Raw genomic sequence first — 14,731 nt, forward strand, 5'->3', positions numbered from 1 at the left:
TTCAACATCCTGATCTCAAACACCTTCTCCGCTTCCCTCCCTAAGATCAACCCTTCTCCTTCATCTTGTGACCAATTGAATCTGGAACGACCATTTCTTGGTTTTGGCCAGAGTCTTATAGATTGATCTCTCGAATCTAAAAGTACTCCCGTGCAGTGCATTTGTTTAGGGTTTGAATTCGTTTCTCATCAACACACCCCAAATTTACCAAAAAACAGCATAACCAGTTTTTACCCTTAAGGGAATATCAACAATGTGGGACTATTATCCTTTACGGTATTAACAAACAAAGAAATCATCAAGTCAAAGGTCCATTTCTAAACAATTTACTTTCATTTTACACTTTATGATCATTGTGAAATGAATAAATAAATAATTTTTTTTATTTCATTTGCATATTAGGAGCTTCCCAAAGGGCACTTCATATGGCCGTGACGGTCTTCGGGCACAACATTTGGTTGATGTAATGAGTGGGGCCGCAACAGCCGTTGCAGACGAATTACTTGCTTCAATTACAGGGGTTGTCAACCTTTGGTTGGCTGGTAAGTGCCCCGTGGTTTTGGGCGAGTTCATTGCTAGTGCGCCCTTAACTCCGTTACTTAAACCTGGGGGTGGCATTAGTCCAATTGTTGTTGGCACGGCTTGGCGTAGGCTGGTTTTGAAAGTGGCTGCTTTTTCTGTCGGAAAGGACATGTCTTCTTATTTGGGTGATTACCAATTTTGGGTTGGTGTGCCTACTGGTGGGGAAAGTATTTTACTTGCTATAAACCGCCTACTAGAAAGGGAAGGACATTCGGATAAAATGTTAATGTTGCTCATTGATTTTTCCAATGCTTTCAACATGGTGAGTAGATCTCAGCTCATCAAGGAGGTCCGTCTTCATTGCCCAGGTATTTCTCGCTGGGTGGAATTTTGTTATTTTTGTCCTGCTAAACTGTATTACGACCATTATATTTTGTCTTTTGCACTTGGAGTTCAGCAAGGTGACCCTGTCGGTACCTTGTTATTCGCTTTGACACTTTACCCCCTGGTGAAAACTATTGCTTCTCAATGCAAACTCCATTTGCATGCTTGGTACCTTGATGATAGTACAATTATTGGTGATACTTTGGAGGTAGCCAAAGCCTTGAGCATAATCAAAACAGAAGGACCGGGCAGAGGTTTACATCTCAATATAAAGAAAATGGAAGTCTTTTGGCTTTCTATTGACCCCAAAAGCACAACCGACGGTGTTTTCCCTGTTGATATTGGTAGACCTTCTAATGGTGTCAAACTTTTGGGCGGACCGGTGAGTTTAGATATGAACTTTATCAGCGATATGATTGTGAATACCAATATTCCGCGGAGCACGTGTCACAATCTTAGTGGCCGCGTAATGGATAACTGTGTAGCCTTCGCTATACAGAGAAACCTGAGTAGCAGAGGATAACTTCGCATATCTACTTTGTCTCATCCCAATAAGGGATACCTCGACGACCAAGATGGATAAAGTAAAGCCTAGTATAGAGAGAGGCAGCTGGCGAAGGGACAAAGGTAGATGACATATCTAATCAACATTAAATGCAGAAATCTCTTATCTACGCGCATAACCAAAGCACGTGGAGAGAGATGATTTGGCGGAATCTGACTGGAAAAGGATAGCGGTGAACGAAGGTACAATATGTACTGAGGATGGGAAGTTCCCGAAGGAACGCGGGTCAGCTGAGGTGTGATTACTAATTTTCCCATAGTCTACGTAATGTGTACAGCTCAAAGAATCGTATATTAAGTAGTACAGATACCTATGTTGAACTGATGATGCTAAGTAAATAAATGGTACTCTATATCAAAACGATAACAAAGAATAATAAGTAATGCAAATAAAACTAAGTTATCATATGACACAAGAGATTACGTGGTTCGACTATTTAGTCTACGTCCACGGGGAAATGAATGATTGTTTGTATTAAGTTTAGGTGGTTACAAGAGATCTTAAATGCTTCCCAAAGTAATAAAGAGAACTCAGGTTGTTGTATCTACTTAAGTTCTAAACATTAAATAGGTATAAGCTTAAGACTAGATCTTCTTATCCTAAGAATTGAATACCTTAATTTGTTGGAGAGGCTTGGTATTTATAGCCCCTTCGACTCCAGGTATATCTTTGCTGTCTTGGAGTCCATCGTTATCCTGATATACCTTCCATACAAATGGTACCTTCGTTCACCGCATGTTTCCTCTAGTCGAACTCTGTTACCTCAGCTGACCCACGTTTCTTCGGGAACTTCCCAGCCTCAGTACAGATTGTACCTTCGCTCACCGCTAGCTTTCTCCAATCGGGTCCCGCCACATCATCTCTCTCCAAGTGCTTGGATTATATGTGTAGATAAGAGATTTGTGCATTTAATGTTGATTAGAATTGTTATCTAACTCTGTCCCTTCGCCAACTGCCTCCCCCTAGGCTAGGCTTTACGTTATCCATCTTGACCGTCGAGACATTTCTTCTTGGGGGAAAATAAAATAGATATACGAATATATCCTCCGCTTCTCAGGTTCCTCTATATAGCGAGGGATATACAATTATCTTGTATGCGACCGCCAAGATCGTGAGACGTGCTCCGGGAAATATTGGTATTCACAGTTTGCCCCTTTTCTTTCGTATTCCACCATCCGGTAGGATTGGAGGAAAAACGTCTTTTGTAACGCCGCCATTTTTTCACGTACCGCTTGGGTGGTCCCTACATTCCTTTCATGCAATAACTTCCCCTTGAATTTCGGGCCCTCCAAAATTTTGGATTATGTAGCCGCCTATAAGAAGAGAATAATCCTGAATATTTCATTAACTTCCTTTCTTTTTGTGAACTGTCGCTCTCCATCTTCTTTCCAGGAGTTTTTCTTTTCCCACTGTTGTGATTCTCCACTTGATCTTTCTGGAGCTTTGCCTTTTCGCTGCTTAATCATTATTCACAGGTTAATAATCCTTCATCTTTTTTCTTGATTATTCGTGTATTTGACTTAGGTTAGTCTTGCTTTTTCCTTAACTGCCTTGTTCCGAGCATCCTTGATTTTCTTGAATCTTTGCATGTGTTGTTTGTGGTCTTCAATGTATTCTCTTTGTTATTTGTGGAATTGGGTGTTTCTTCAACTGCTTCATATCTCGATCTTCCTTCATGATTGTCTTGATTTCATGATTTTGGTGATGATGTGATATTGTGCTTCATTATGCCTTGTGATTAGTTCTAACTGTTTCTTTTGGTTGGTTTAATGAAACCCATGCCCAAAGTACTTTAGTTTTTGCCCCAACTGCATTTCTATCTTCTCTGCAATTTTTTGTCCGCCATTGTTGAAGATTGTTCTTCCTGCTGGTGTTAGGGATTATGAGGCTTCCGAAGAAACTTACGCGTAAGGATACGATGCCTAGATCTTCTGTTGAGACTCCTCCGCGTATGGATCATCCTGATGCTACGCCTTCTCCTCCTCCTAAGGAGATTGATGTTATAGAGGGAACTGAGGTGGCTACGGTCCCTGAGGTTTTTGCGCAGTCTGATGCTGAAGAAGTTGCTGCTGAGGTTCTTCCTCCTCCTCTACCCCATTATGAGATCCAGAGGCTGCAGCTTCGTGACAAGGATAGTTACCCTCATTTGTCTTTGGATGACATCTGTAAATCTTTTCGTCTTCACAAATTTGATATCTCCTTTGTTGATGGCCCTGATGTTCTTACTGAGTCTATGATCCGAAGATTTCCTTATGATGAAATAACTTGTTGATCAGCGTAGGCCAGTTGGCCGCAGGTTTACTTCTGCCTTTGTATAGTATGAAAGACTCTTTCTACTACGATGTTGTGTCCACTAGGGATGATACGATGAACAAAACTTAGGTTCGAGGAGTACAGCAGTATAATGGTAATTATTGGCGTGCCCTCCGTGAGTCTTGGTACCGTAGCAATGGTAAGACTACTTTGGAGTCTTATGACCCTTTTGCTCCGGGGAGATCTAAGCAAGAGGATTATACTGCTGCCACTTTCAATGCTACTTATGCTGATGCCATTCAGAGAAGCAGTCTTTTTCCTTGGAGTGTTGGTCCTAGCCGTATTCATGTTACTGCTAAGCATATTAGGGAGGTAAATACCCTTCGTTTGTTGGAGGAGATAGACAAGACTGGGCTGAATGTCATTCCTTATTCCGCCAAGCTTCCTTTGCCGAAAGCTGATCGCATTCGACTGGATCATGATGACTGCTGGGCTCGTACACCCCTTCGTATTAGTGGTCCTTGGGCTTATGGATTTACCTCTACAGACCCCAATGTTCCCCTCACAGCTTCGTCCTTGCCTACTGAGTATGATGGGTATCAACATTGGGTTTTCAACCCTGCTACTTACGAGGTATGATTTGTATCCATAGATGCCTTCGTTTTGATTTCCTTTGTCTCCTGGATTTTGTTAAGTATATTCCTTTTGTAGCTTGCCCCTACTTATTCTTCTGTGATTTTCCGGGTACTGCTAGTAATTCTGTAGCTGCTAGGACAAGGAAAAGGAGGGCTTCGTCTGAAGCTGCCACCACACCTATGGAGGTAAGGATTACATTCCTATCTAAGTATTCATAGATTCCTTAGTATCTTGCCCCTGATCCTTAGCTATCACATGTGTTTTTCCCTTAGGCTTCCGGGAAGAAGGGCAAGCTAAAAGCTGTGATTGATGTTGATGAATCTGATGAGGACCCCAAAACTGGTGGGGAGGAGCCCCAGGACAAGGGCATGGAAGATGTTGAGGATACCGCCTTTAGCTCTCATTTGGATGACATGGATGATGATTTCTCCAAGGATGTTCCCAGTCCTTCCCCTGCTAACTCTGCATAAGGCGATAACTTCATGGTGCTAGCGTCTCTTTGCTGGTGAGTCAATCCAGCACCCAAGTCGCAATTCCTTTTTGTGTAGCGTAGGTACCTTCGTTGTTCGCTCCTTTGAGTTTTCAGTCTGTTGCTTTGTCCACTTTTGGTGCTACGGTGGTGTCCTCCAAGAGTCTTCCTTCTTCTCCTATAACTTCGCTTCATTCGATTGGTTCGTTTTTGAAGGGCGTGGCTCCGGTTTTGAGAGCTGGAAGTTCGGATTCTCAGCCGAAGAATAAGATTGTGATCTCCCTTGGCAGCTTTTCTTTCAATGTTTCCCCCACTTCGTTGGGAAGTTCTCAGTCTGTCTCTACTGCTCCTATCATCAAGCCTGTTGGACCTCCACCTTCGTCTCAATATTGGACCGTGCTGGGTAATCTACCCTCAGCTAGTAATATGGAATTGGTTGTTCCTTATATCCAAGCTCCTTCTTTGGTTCCTAGCTCATCCATCTCGCCTTATCTTAGTCGTGGTGATGGTTCATCCCTTGTGCCCCATGCTCGCTCCCAAGCGATTGGTGGGGTCTCGTCTAAGAATTTGAGCCTTGGTAGCTCTGATGATGCCATTCTTGCAGCTATTCTTCGGGATTCGAAAGGACACTTTTCTCCTGAAGTTGATCACCATTGTTTGTCCAGCTCCTTCGACATTACCACAAGGTTGGATACCCTGACTTCTCAGTACCGAATTGCTAAGGATCTTTTCTTCGATCCAGACTACCTTCGTTCCAGCCAAGGCTTTGGCGAGACTCGCAGAGGTAGTATTCAGGAGATGGAGGCTTTCGTGGATACCTACGCTGACTTTCTCCCTCGTCTATATGTATCTTGGGTAAGTAGCATTTCTTCCTCTGATCTACGCTTTGTTTCGAACCTTCGTTCATTTTTATGCTCCCATAAACTTCGTTCATTTTTATGCTCCTTGAACCTTTGTTCATTTTTATGCTCCTTTGTTTACAGCTTTGCAAAAAAATCGATGTTGGATGTACCCTCTTCAAGTTCTACAGGGCTAAGTGCACTCACTTAAGTGCTTTACTGGAGTGTGTACGCCAAGAGCGCGCGCAACAACCTTCTTCCAATGATGTTGTCTCGGCTGCCAAGATATCTTTGCTGGAGGATGAGCTAAAAAAGACCCAACGATCTCTCGAAGCCTGTTTGCTTGCACTTGAGAGAGCCAATAATGCTGCAAAGATTGCTGAGGAAGGCCTAAAGCTTCCGACTCCGCGCTTGCTGTGGAGGCCTCCAAAGTTATAGGTTTGTTTCCCTTTACCCTTATGGATTTGTTTCTTTATTTTTGTATGGTAGCATAGTCCTGAGTGAACCTATGCCTGCCATTTGGTAGCTCTGGTGAACTTAGATACCTCAGAGAGCAAGTATCCAAGCTAAGATCCGACGTTTGGTATTATCAGAAGAAATCCGATAGATTAATGAACATAACCGTTCATAATGAGGCCCAAATCTCCCTTGAGTCTAATCATAACTCAGATCTCGTGAATAAGATGGCTTTGCTTCTCAAAGAATGCGAAGATTCTCTTAAGTGGAAAGATGATCTAATCTCCAAGCAGAAGAGTGACATGGATTTGTTAGAGAAACGTCTCTCATCCCAAGAGATTATTTGTAAGAAACACCATACGTCCTTCGAGGATGCTTGTGCCTCCTTATCTAAGGTTACTGCTGAGCGCAACATATAGGATTCTGAAGTTTGTTCTCTTAAGATAAAACTCAACGAAGGTAACTCCGCCTCATCTTCCATGTCTCATTTGGCTAAGGTAAAAAGGTTGGAAGAGTTAGAAAATGTTTACCAAGCCTTATCCTCTGAGAATGCTTCGCTCCGGATTGATGTTGAGGATCTTCGTAACGAACGAGATTCCCTTGTTGAAGATCTTGATTATGTCGAAGTGGATCTTGATGAGGATCAATTTAGTCTAGAAGAATCCCTTAACCATGCCGGAGGTAGCTTAGGATTTTTCCCGTAACCTCCTTTGCGCCTTCAATGTTTTCTTTTCCCGTTCCTTAGCCTTTGTTTATACGCAAGTCTTCAAGAGCAAATCGTTGGATTGAATGCTAAGGTTAGCCATCTCGACGGTGAAGTATCTTCGTTGCAGATATCCCGCCAGTTTGATGCTGCTGAGGTTAAGGCTGAGTCATGATCAACTTAGCGCTCAGGTGAGGGAGCTCCAACGCAACGCAGCCTCAGTCTTGGAAGCTCAGTCCGCTCAGATGAAGTCGTAGTTGGAGTGTTCGGCTATTTATTACATTAATAATTCTTTTGCCGAAGTCGAGCGTCAGGCTGAAGGAGTAGTTACCTTCCCTCGTCTTCCTTATCCTTGATTTGCTGAGAGCTTTTTCCTTTGTAAAAACTTTTGTTTGTTTGCCTTGGTTCTCAGCGTGGGTGTTCTTTTATAGCTGAGATGTCTCCTTTTCCTTGAAACAATGCTTGGTGGTGATGTTTGCACCTTTATTATCTGCACTTTGCTAAGACATGTTAGTCGTATTTTGGTAACATTAGTAGTTTAACCATGTTATTGATGTTTCATTTATAGACTATTGTGTCTATTTTATCGCACATTCTAGTTATCACTAGGTGCCAAGGTATATTTAACCTTTGGTGGAACATTCATCGTCCTACCTAAGTATCCTTTGGCCAGAAGGTACCGTGGTGGCGAAGGTTCCTACGTGGGCAATAATTTTCCTGTAACCCTACGCGTTCAGTGCTAAGAATGTTTTTCTTTGACAAGGTATCTCTATAGGGGATATATTACTTTCTCTTGTTGCCTCTTAAAGGGTGTTGTCACCCCGAGGATCCGAGTATTGAAACATGCGCAGTTGTGCCTTTCCTTGTTTCATCGTCAATTCTGACGGAGGGTGTCTATTCTAACCCAATTCTACAAATCAAACTTTAATTTTAGCAAAAAGTTTCTTTCATTGATTAATAAGGTTCATAATACCTTTGATCAGGGATAAAACATGGTGGGATATGGCATGTTCCTTTCTTCTCTTGAGTAATCACCATTCTCTTACGGGTAATACTTTTTCAAGTACATTGCATTCCAAGGGTGTTGTAAGACTTCACCCTTCGTGGTCCTTAGATAATAAGACCCCTTTCCTGCCATGTCGTGTATGATGTAGGGTCTGTCCCATGTAGGAGCTAGTTTGCCCCACTCTTTGTTCCTTTGATATGGCGGTATCTGACGCAGAACGTATTCCTCAACCACAAAGTTTCTTGGAATAACCTTTTTGTTGTATTCCCAGGCTAGCCTTCGTTGGTAGTTCACCATCTTTTGTAAAGCTACTTCCCGTCTTTCTTCGAGATCATCCATCTTTTCTAACATCAAGTCTGTTGTTAGGTTCTTTTCCCATGCTTTCGTTTTGTTGTTGGAAGTATTATCTCCGTTGGGATGACTGCTTAGGCTCCATAGGTTAGTAATAACGGAGTTTCTCCAGTGTCTGACCTTCTTGTAGTTCGATAGGACCACATGGCATTGTGCAGCTGTTCGCACCATCTCTTCTTGTATGCTCTTAGCTTCTTTTTCAAGTTCATTTCTATGGTTTTGTTAGTCGCCTCCGCTTGTCCGTTGCTCTTAGGATATATGGGAGTAGACTTGTTCTTCTAAATCTTAAAGATGTCGAACAACATATCGATGTTTTTTCCTTGCAGCTGTTTGCCATTATCAGAGACTACGGAAGCTGGTATTCCGAACCTGCATATAATTTGTTCAAACAAGAATTTGAATACATCTGTGTCTCTAATTCTTGCCAAAGGCTTGGCCTCCACCCATTTGGTGAAGTAATCCGTAGCTACGATAAGATATTTCCTCTTTGTTGTTCCCTCTATCAGAGGTCCAACAATATCAACCCCCCACTTGGCAAATGGCCAAAGGCTGATAACTGAGTTAAGCTCCGTTGCTGGTGCCTTGATCTTTTTGGCAAAGCGCTGGCACCTTTCACATAGTTTAACTACGTTTTTTGCATCTTCATCCATACTTAGCCAATAGTACCCTTGTATTTTGGCTTTAACTTCCAAGGATCTTCTTCCGCTGTGGTTTCCGGCATCTCCGCTGTGTATGTCATAAAGTATTATCCTTCCTTCGGTTTGTGAGAGGCACCATAACAGAGGTCCCATAAATGACCTTCTATACAATATACCTTCAAGTAGGATATGCATTGCTGCCTTTGATTCGATCTTTCTGGATTCCTTGACGTCAGCTGGTAATAATCGTAGATTGGAGTTCTCCAATCATCTTCTGCTTCGTTTCCATGTCTCTTATGGCATGGATGGATCTTCGTCAGACTCCTTTGTTTCCTCATCTGACTCTTCTTTTTCTAGGCGTGTTTCTTCCGCCTCTCTCATGGACCGTGTTTGGACAGCCAAGGTTTCCTCGGTGCCTGAGATAGGTCTTTCTATCGAAGGTTCATATATCCTCTCGATTTGTAATGCAATGGTGTTTTTATCCCTTAGCATTGAATATACGAATGCCAGGGCATCCTCGTGCCTATTTCCTTTTCGGCAGACGTGTCTGAATGCCACGTTGTTAATTTTGGACGCATGCTCATAGGATAACTTCAGATACGAAGACAGTAACAGATCCAAAGTTTGATATTTCAGCTCGATTTGTATAATAACTAGCTGAGAGTCACTAGTTAACCGAACATCTGACAAGCCTATCTCCTGTGCCAAGCGTAGACCATGTATAACTGCTTCGTATTCTGTGGTATTATTGGTGTATTGTTCGAATTCTTACCTGAATACGTAGATTAGTCGATCTCCCGTAGGGGTTGTTATTACAATCCCTATTCCCGCGCCTTCGCCATTGGAGGATCCATCTACGAATATCTCCCACCTTCGTGAATTCTGAGGTTCCAACAGGTCTTCAGGTTCTTACTTGTCTTCCTCCATTCCTGGGATGTCGTCTTTCCGCTTCGTCATTGAGAGGCACGTCTGCTAGGAAATCTACCAAGATTTGTGATTTCTCAGCTTTCCTGGTTTCGAAGATTATATGGAATTGTTTAATCATGGCATTCCATTTTGCCACTCTTTCGATTTTCTCCGTGCTATCGGTGATTTGGCTAATCTGAGCCTTTGTGAAGACTCGTATGGTGTGTGCGTCAAAATATATCCTTAGTTGTTCATTTGCAATCACTAAGGCATATATAAGTTGTTCCACCTTGGTGTAGTTACGCTCCGCTGCACTGAGTGTATTGCTGATGTAGTAGATGGGTTTTTCTCCTTGCCCCTGGTCTCGTACCAATAATGCACTCGTAGCATAGCTTGTTGCTGCTAAGTATATGGTGAGTATCTCACCTGGCTCCGGCTTTTGTAGGATGGGTACTGTAGCCAAGTATTCTTTCATCTTTTGAAAAGCTTGTTCGCATTCCTCGGTCCATACGAACATGTTTCCTTTCCTTAGTGTGTCGAAGAATGCTTTTCATTTATCAGACGATCTTGCTATGAATCTTCCCATGGAGGCTAAGATTCCATTTAGCTTATGTACTCCTTTTAGTGTTCGTGGAGATGGCATTCCCATTATTGCTCTGACCCTTTCAGGGTCCACTTCTATTCCTCGCTTTGTCAGCAAGTACCCTAAGAATTTTCCTGAGGTAACTCCGAACGCACACTTCTCCGGGTTTACTTTCATGTGAAAGCTTCTCATGGCTTCGAATATCTCTCTTAGGTCCACAGATGATTTTTCGCCTCTTTGCTTTTGATGAGCATGTCGTCTACATATACCTACAGTATCTTGCCTAAATGGTTTAAAGATTTTGTCCACCAATCGCTGGTATGTTTCCTCCGCGTTCTTTAGTACAAAAGGCATCCTTGTATAACAATACAAGCCTCGTGGGGTAAAAAACGCAACATCCTCCTGATCTTCTTCTACAAGGGCGATTTGGTTGTAACCTTAGTAACCATCCATAAAGGACAGTCTCTGATGTCCTTCGGTTGTATTGACCAGTTGGTGAATATTGGGTAGCGGGTAGCTATCCATGGGGCACGCTTTGTTAAGATTGCTAAAGTCGATGCAGATGCGCACGCCTCCGTTATTCTTAGGTACTATCACCATATTATATATCCATGTGGGATACTTAACTTCTCGTATGAATCATGCTGCTATGAGCTTTTCCAGTTCCTTCTCCACTGCTTCGTGGTAGATATCCGCCACCTTGCGGATACGCTACTTGAATGGTGCAAATTCTGGTTTGAGCCGAAGGTAGTGTGAGACCAGATTTGGGTCAATCCCTGGCATATCTTCTATTTACCATGCGAAGATATATAAGTATTCACTTAGTATCCTTTGTAGTTGTGTCTCCTCATCCTCTTCTAGTAATGTGTCGATGCTGATCATCCTTGGTTCTGCCTCCATGCCGATGTTGATTTTCTTTGTTAGCTCTACCGGTGACAGTCTTTTCTTCTGAGGTCGTTGAGGAGCGCTTTTCTGTAATTGTCATTTGGCGGAAACGTTGGCTCCTGGGGTAGCGGAGGTGCTTTCATCCGGAGACGAGGAGGCTTCGGGAACCAATAAGGTTCCATCCTTCACTTCCTTAGTATTTGCTTTTCGTCTTTTCCTTTCGTGTTGTTGTGCAGCGACTCTTTCTTCGTTAATTCTGACCTCCACCAAGTTACATAGCCTTGCATCTTGTTGATCCCCTTTGATTTTGAATTTCTCCCATGGGTGTGGGGAAATAAAGATACTGATGATAATTTGAAGATGTTCCTCGTAAGCGATGGACCCATAGCCTTCCCACAATGACGTTGTATGGCGAAGGTGCATCCACAACACAGAATCTAGTGTTTGTCACCAAAGGTCCTGCTCGTACCTGTAAAACAATTTCTCCTCTTGGTCTTGAAACCTCTGCATTAAAACCATATATTTTACAAGTGTATGAATACATATGCTCGTCTGTTAACCCCATACGTAGGTACGGTTCATAAAACAACACATTTAACGAGCTGCCCCTATTAATGAGGACCTTCGTAACGTTCCATCCGTGAATTGGAAGGGTGATCCCTAAAGTATCGTTGTGCATCTCAACCTCTTGGTTGGCGTCTCTTGTTGAGAATGTTAATGGCGTAGCCATTAACATTCTTACCAAGTGTTAGCTGGTGGTCCACTTAGTTTGAAGACTTCGTGGGTTTCCAACGTTCTCCTGTTTCGAGCCAATTCAAGGATGTCTTCGAGTAACTCCTCTTGCCCCCCATTAGAGAAGGTGATCATGTTGATGTATTTGCTGTCATGTGGTAGCTCCACCCTTTTGTTGGGGGCTATCTCAGTATCAGCTGGTTGCACCTGCACGTACTCCGTGAATTTTCCTTCATCGATGAATCTTTGAATTGTTTTCTGCAGGTGGTAACACGTGTCCGTTGTATGCCCGTAGTGCTGATGGTACTCACAATACTCCTTAGCATTCTTTGTTTTCTCAGGTTGCTTTCCCCTAGTGTTATGGTAAGGAAAACCTGGCTTTGCTCATTCCATGCTTAAAATATGGGAGAACGTGGTGTTTAGCTTTGTGTAGATTTTATCTACGAACTCTTTTCTGCCTTTTCTCCTGCCTTTGCCATCTCCGTACTTTGATCTTTTGTCTCGAGACCTGGTTCTGCTCCCCGACTTCATTTTGTCGCTTCGGTACTTCCGGAATTGGTTCCAGAGAGTTTGTATGCTGCGTAGCCGCTGCTGCTTTTGTTTGTGCCCTTGGGTTGTCCTTTTGTATCTCCTCAAGACTGATATGATCCTGAACAAACCGAAGCTCCCCTTTGTAATCCATAGCTCTGTTGTGAAGCTCAATGAAGATAGCCGAGGTTCTGTCAAGTCCGTATTTATAGCAGTTAATGCTAATTTCTGGATTGACCTTTCCTATTGCTTGACACGTCTTTTGCCACCTGTCTGTGTATTGCATCAATGTCTCTCTGGGTCCGATGGCTAATGCAAATAGCATATCTAACCCCGCCTTTGTTTACTTGTTGTACATGTATGTCTCCAAGAACACCGTAGACAATTGTTCAAAAGTGTCAATTGAGTTTGCTGGTAAATTGTCATACCATGCCAATACTGATCCTGTTAAGCTTGCGGGAAAGTACCTACAAAGTACTATCTCATCTCTTTCCCAATGGGCAAGGACACGAGTATAGTAACGTAGGTGAGCTGCGGGATCTGAGGTACCATTGTACGCCTGAAACGTAGGTATCGGGCATTTCGCAGGGATAGGCTCCCTTAAAATGCGAAAAGACAACGAAGATGTTTTCGCTTCCTGGAGTACTTATTCTAGCCTTGCTCCTTCCCGGCCAGTTTTCAGTCCTTGTATTTCCTTATGCATCTTCTCCATTTGCTCCATGATCATATTCACGTTGTGAGCATCTCTAGAAAATGTATCATCATAATAAGACTGAGATGGCTTGTAAGTTGGATCTATCTCATTTGGATCGTGTTGCATTTTCCTTTTTCTCCCTGTTGGGTTATCCTTAGCTGGGTTGAGATCCACCCTTCGTCTTCCTGAGATGGCTCCATTCTCACCCTTTCTTAGAGGCGGGTGAGTTTGAGAACCTTCAATCTGGTTGTCCAACATATCTTTGAGGTCCTGGTTCTCCTGAGCCATGGCGTGCATTACGTCTTCATGCTCCTTGTTACGTAGTAGGAGAGCCGCTACCTGCGCTGCTATTTGTTCTTCTTCTTGATTTCCGCCACCCCGAGGAGTGTTGTTCTCCTGGTCCTTAGAGCCATCTATGCCTGCTTCTACTATTGGAGCGTCGGGGTCGATCTCTATTGGTGTTGGGTTCCCCAATCCTTTTCCCGTGGGGGTTAAGGTTCTGGGTAACCCTCTGTCTACCGTAGGTGGCTTTGTAACATTTGGTCGCTCCGGTAACGGCATGCCGTAGATTGGTTGTGCTCCCGATATTTGACCCATCCCTTCAGCAGGGGAAGGTGGTTTCGTAGCAGCCGTTTTTCTTCCTATATCGCTTTGTCCATCCCATACTTCATTTATTTGGTTTGTTCGAGATGGAATTTGAGATCCACCTCTTGTAACATCGGGTCGTGAGCTTGCTGGTACATCACTTGTTTTCTTCATGTCTTCGAATTTCTGCTACCCTGCGAACACAGAAAAGATGGAAATTTTTGCTACTCGGGTGCCTTCGTTAAAAGGTAGCAATTAATGCTCTGACACAGAAGACGACTAAGAAGCTTTTTCAGAAAAAGTACTTGAATGATGTCTGAAAAGATATGTTTTTAATGTCTGACGACAGCCTTGGAAAAAACAACCTTTAATGTTGAAAACAAATAAAAAAGGATGTCAAATCCCATAAAAGGAGGGCGCATTAAATGCTTTGTAAGAGATTTTCTCCTCAAACAGTCACTGAGATTCCCTAGTATTCGAAGGTGCTCAGATCTAAAGGAGATTTTGTTGGAAAACGTTACTTTAGTACAAAACAAAAATTTTGACGTTTTGTGAAAAAAGTTTTGGTAAAACTTTGTAGATCTGAAAGGTTGCAAGTCTTTAGAGGCTATGAACTCAAAGAACTCACGTAACTTTTGGATGAACGGGTCACTAGGAAGTGATATCCATCCTTATTGTACTCAGATCTCTTCGTTAATAAAGATAGTGTATGCCGAAAAATTAAAGGATCAAAAAAACTCAAGCTGTTAAGCAAAACCTTCTAGCGCCAAACTATGACTACTAATTTTCCCATAGTCTACGTAATGTGTACAGCTCATAGAATCGTATACTAAGTAGTAAAGATACCTTTGTTGAACTGATGATGCTAAGTAAATAAATGGTACTCTAGATCAAAACTATAACAAAGAATAATAAGTAATGCAAATAAAGCTAAGTTATCATATGACACAAGAAATTATGTGGTTCGATTATTTAGTCTACGTCCACGGGGAAATG

Source organism: Papaver somniferum, chromosome 3 (genome assembly GCF_003573695.1).
Source record: "Papaver somniferum cultivar HN1 chromosome 3, ASM357369v1, whole genome shotgun sequence".
Classification (NCBI taxonomy): Eukaryota; Viridiplantae; Streptophyta; class Magnoliopsida; order Ranunculales; family Papaveraceae; genus Papaver; species Papaver somniferum.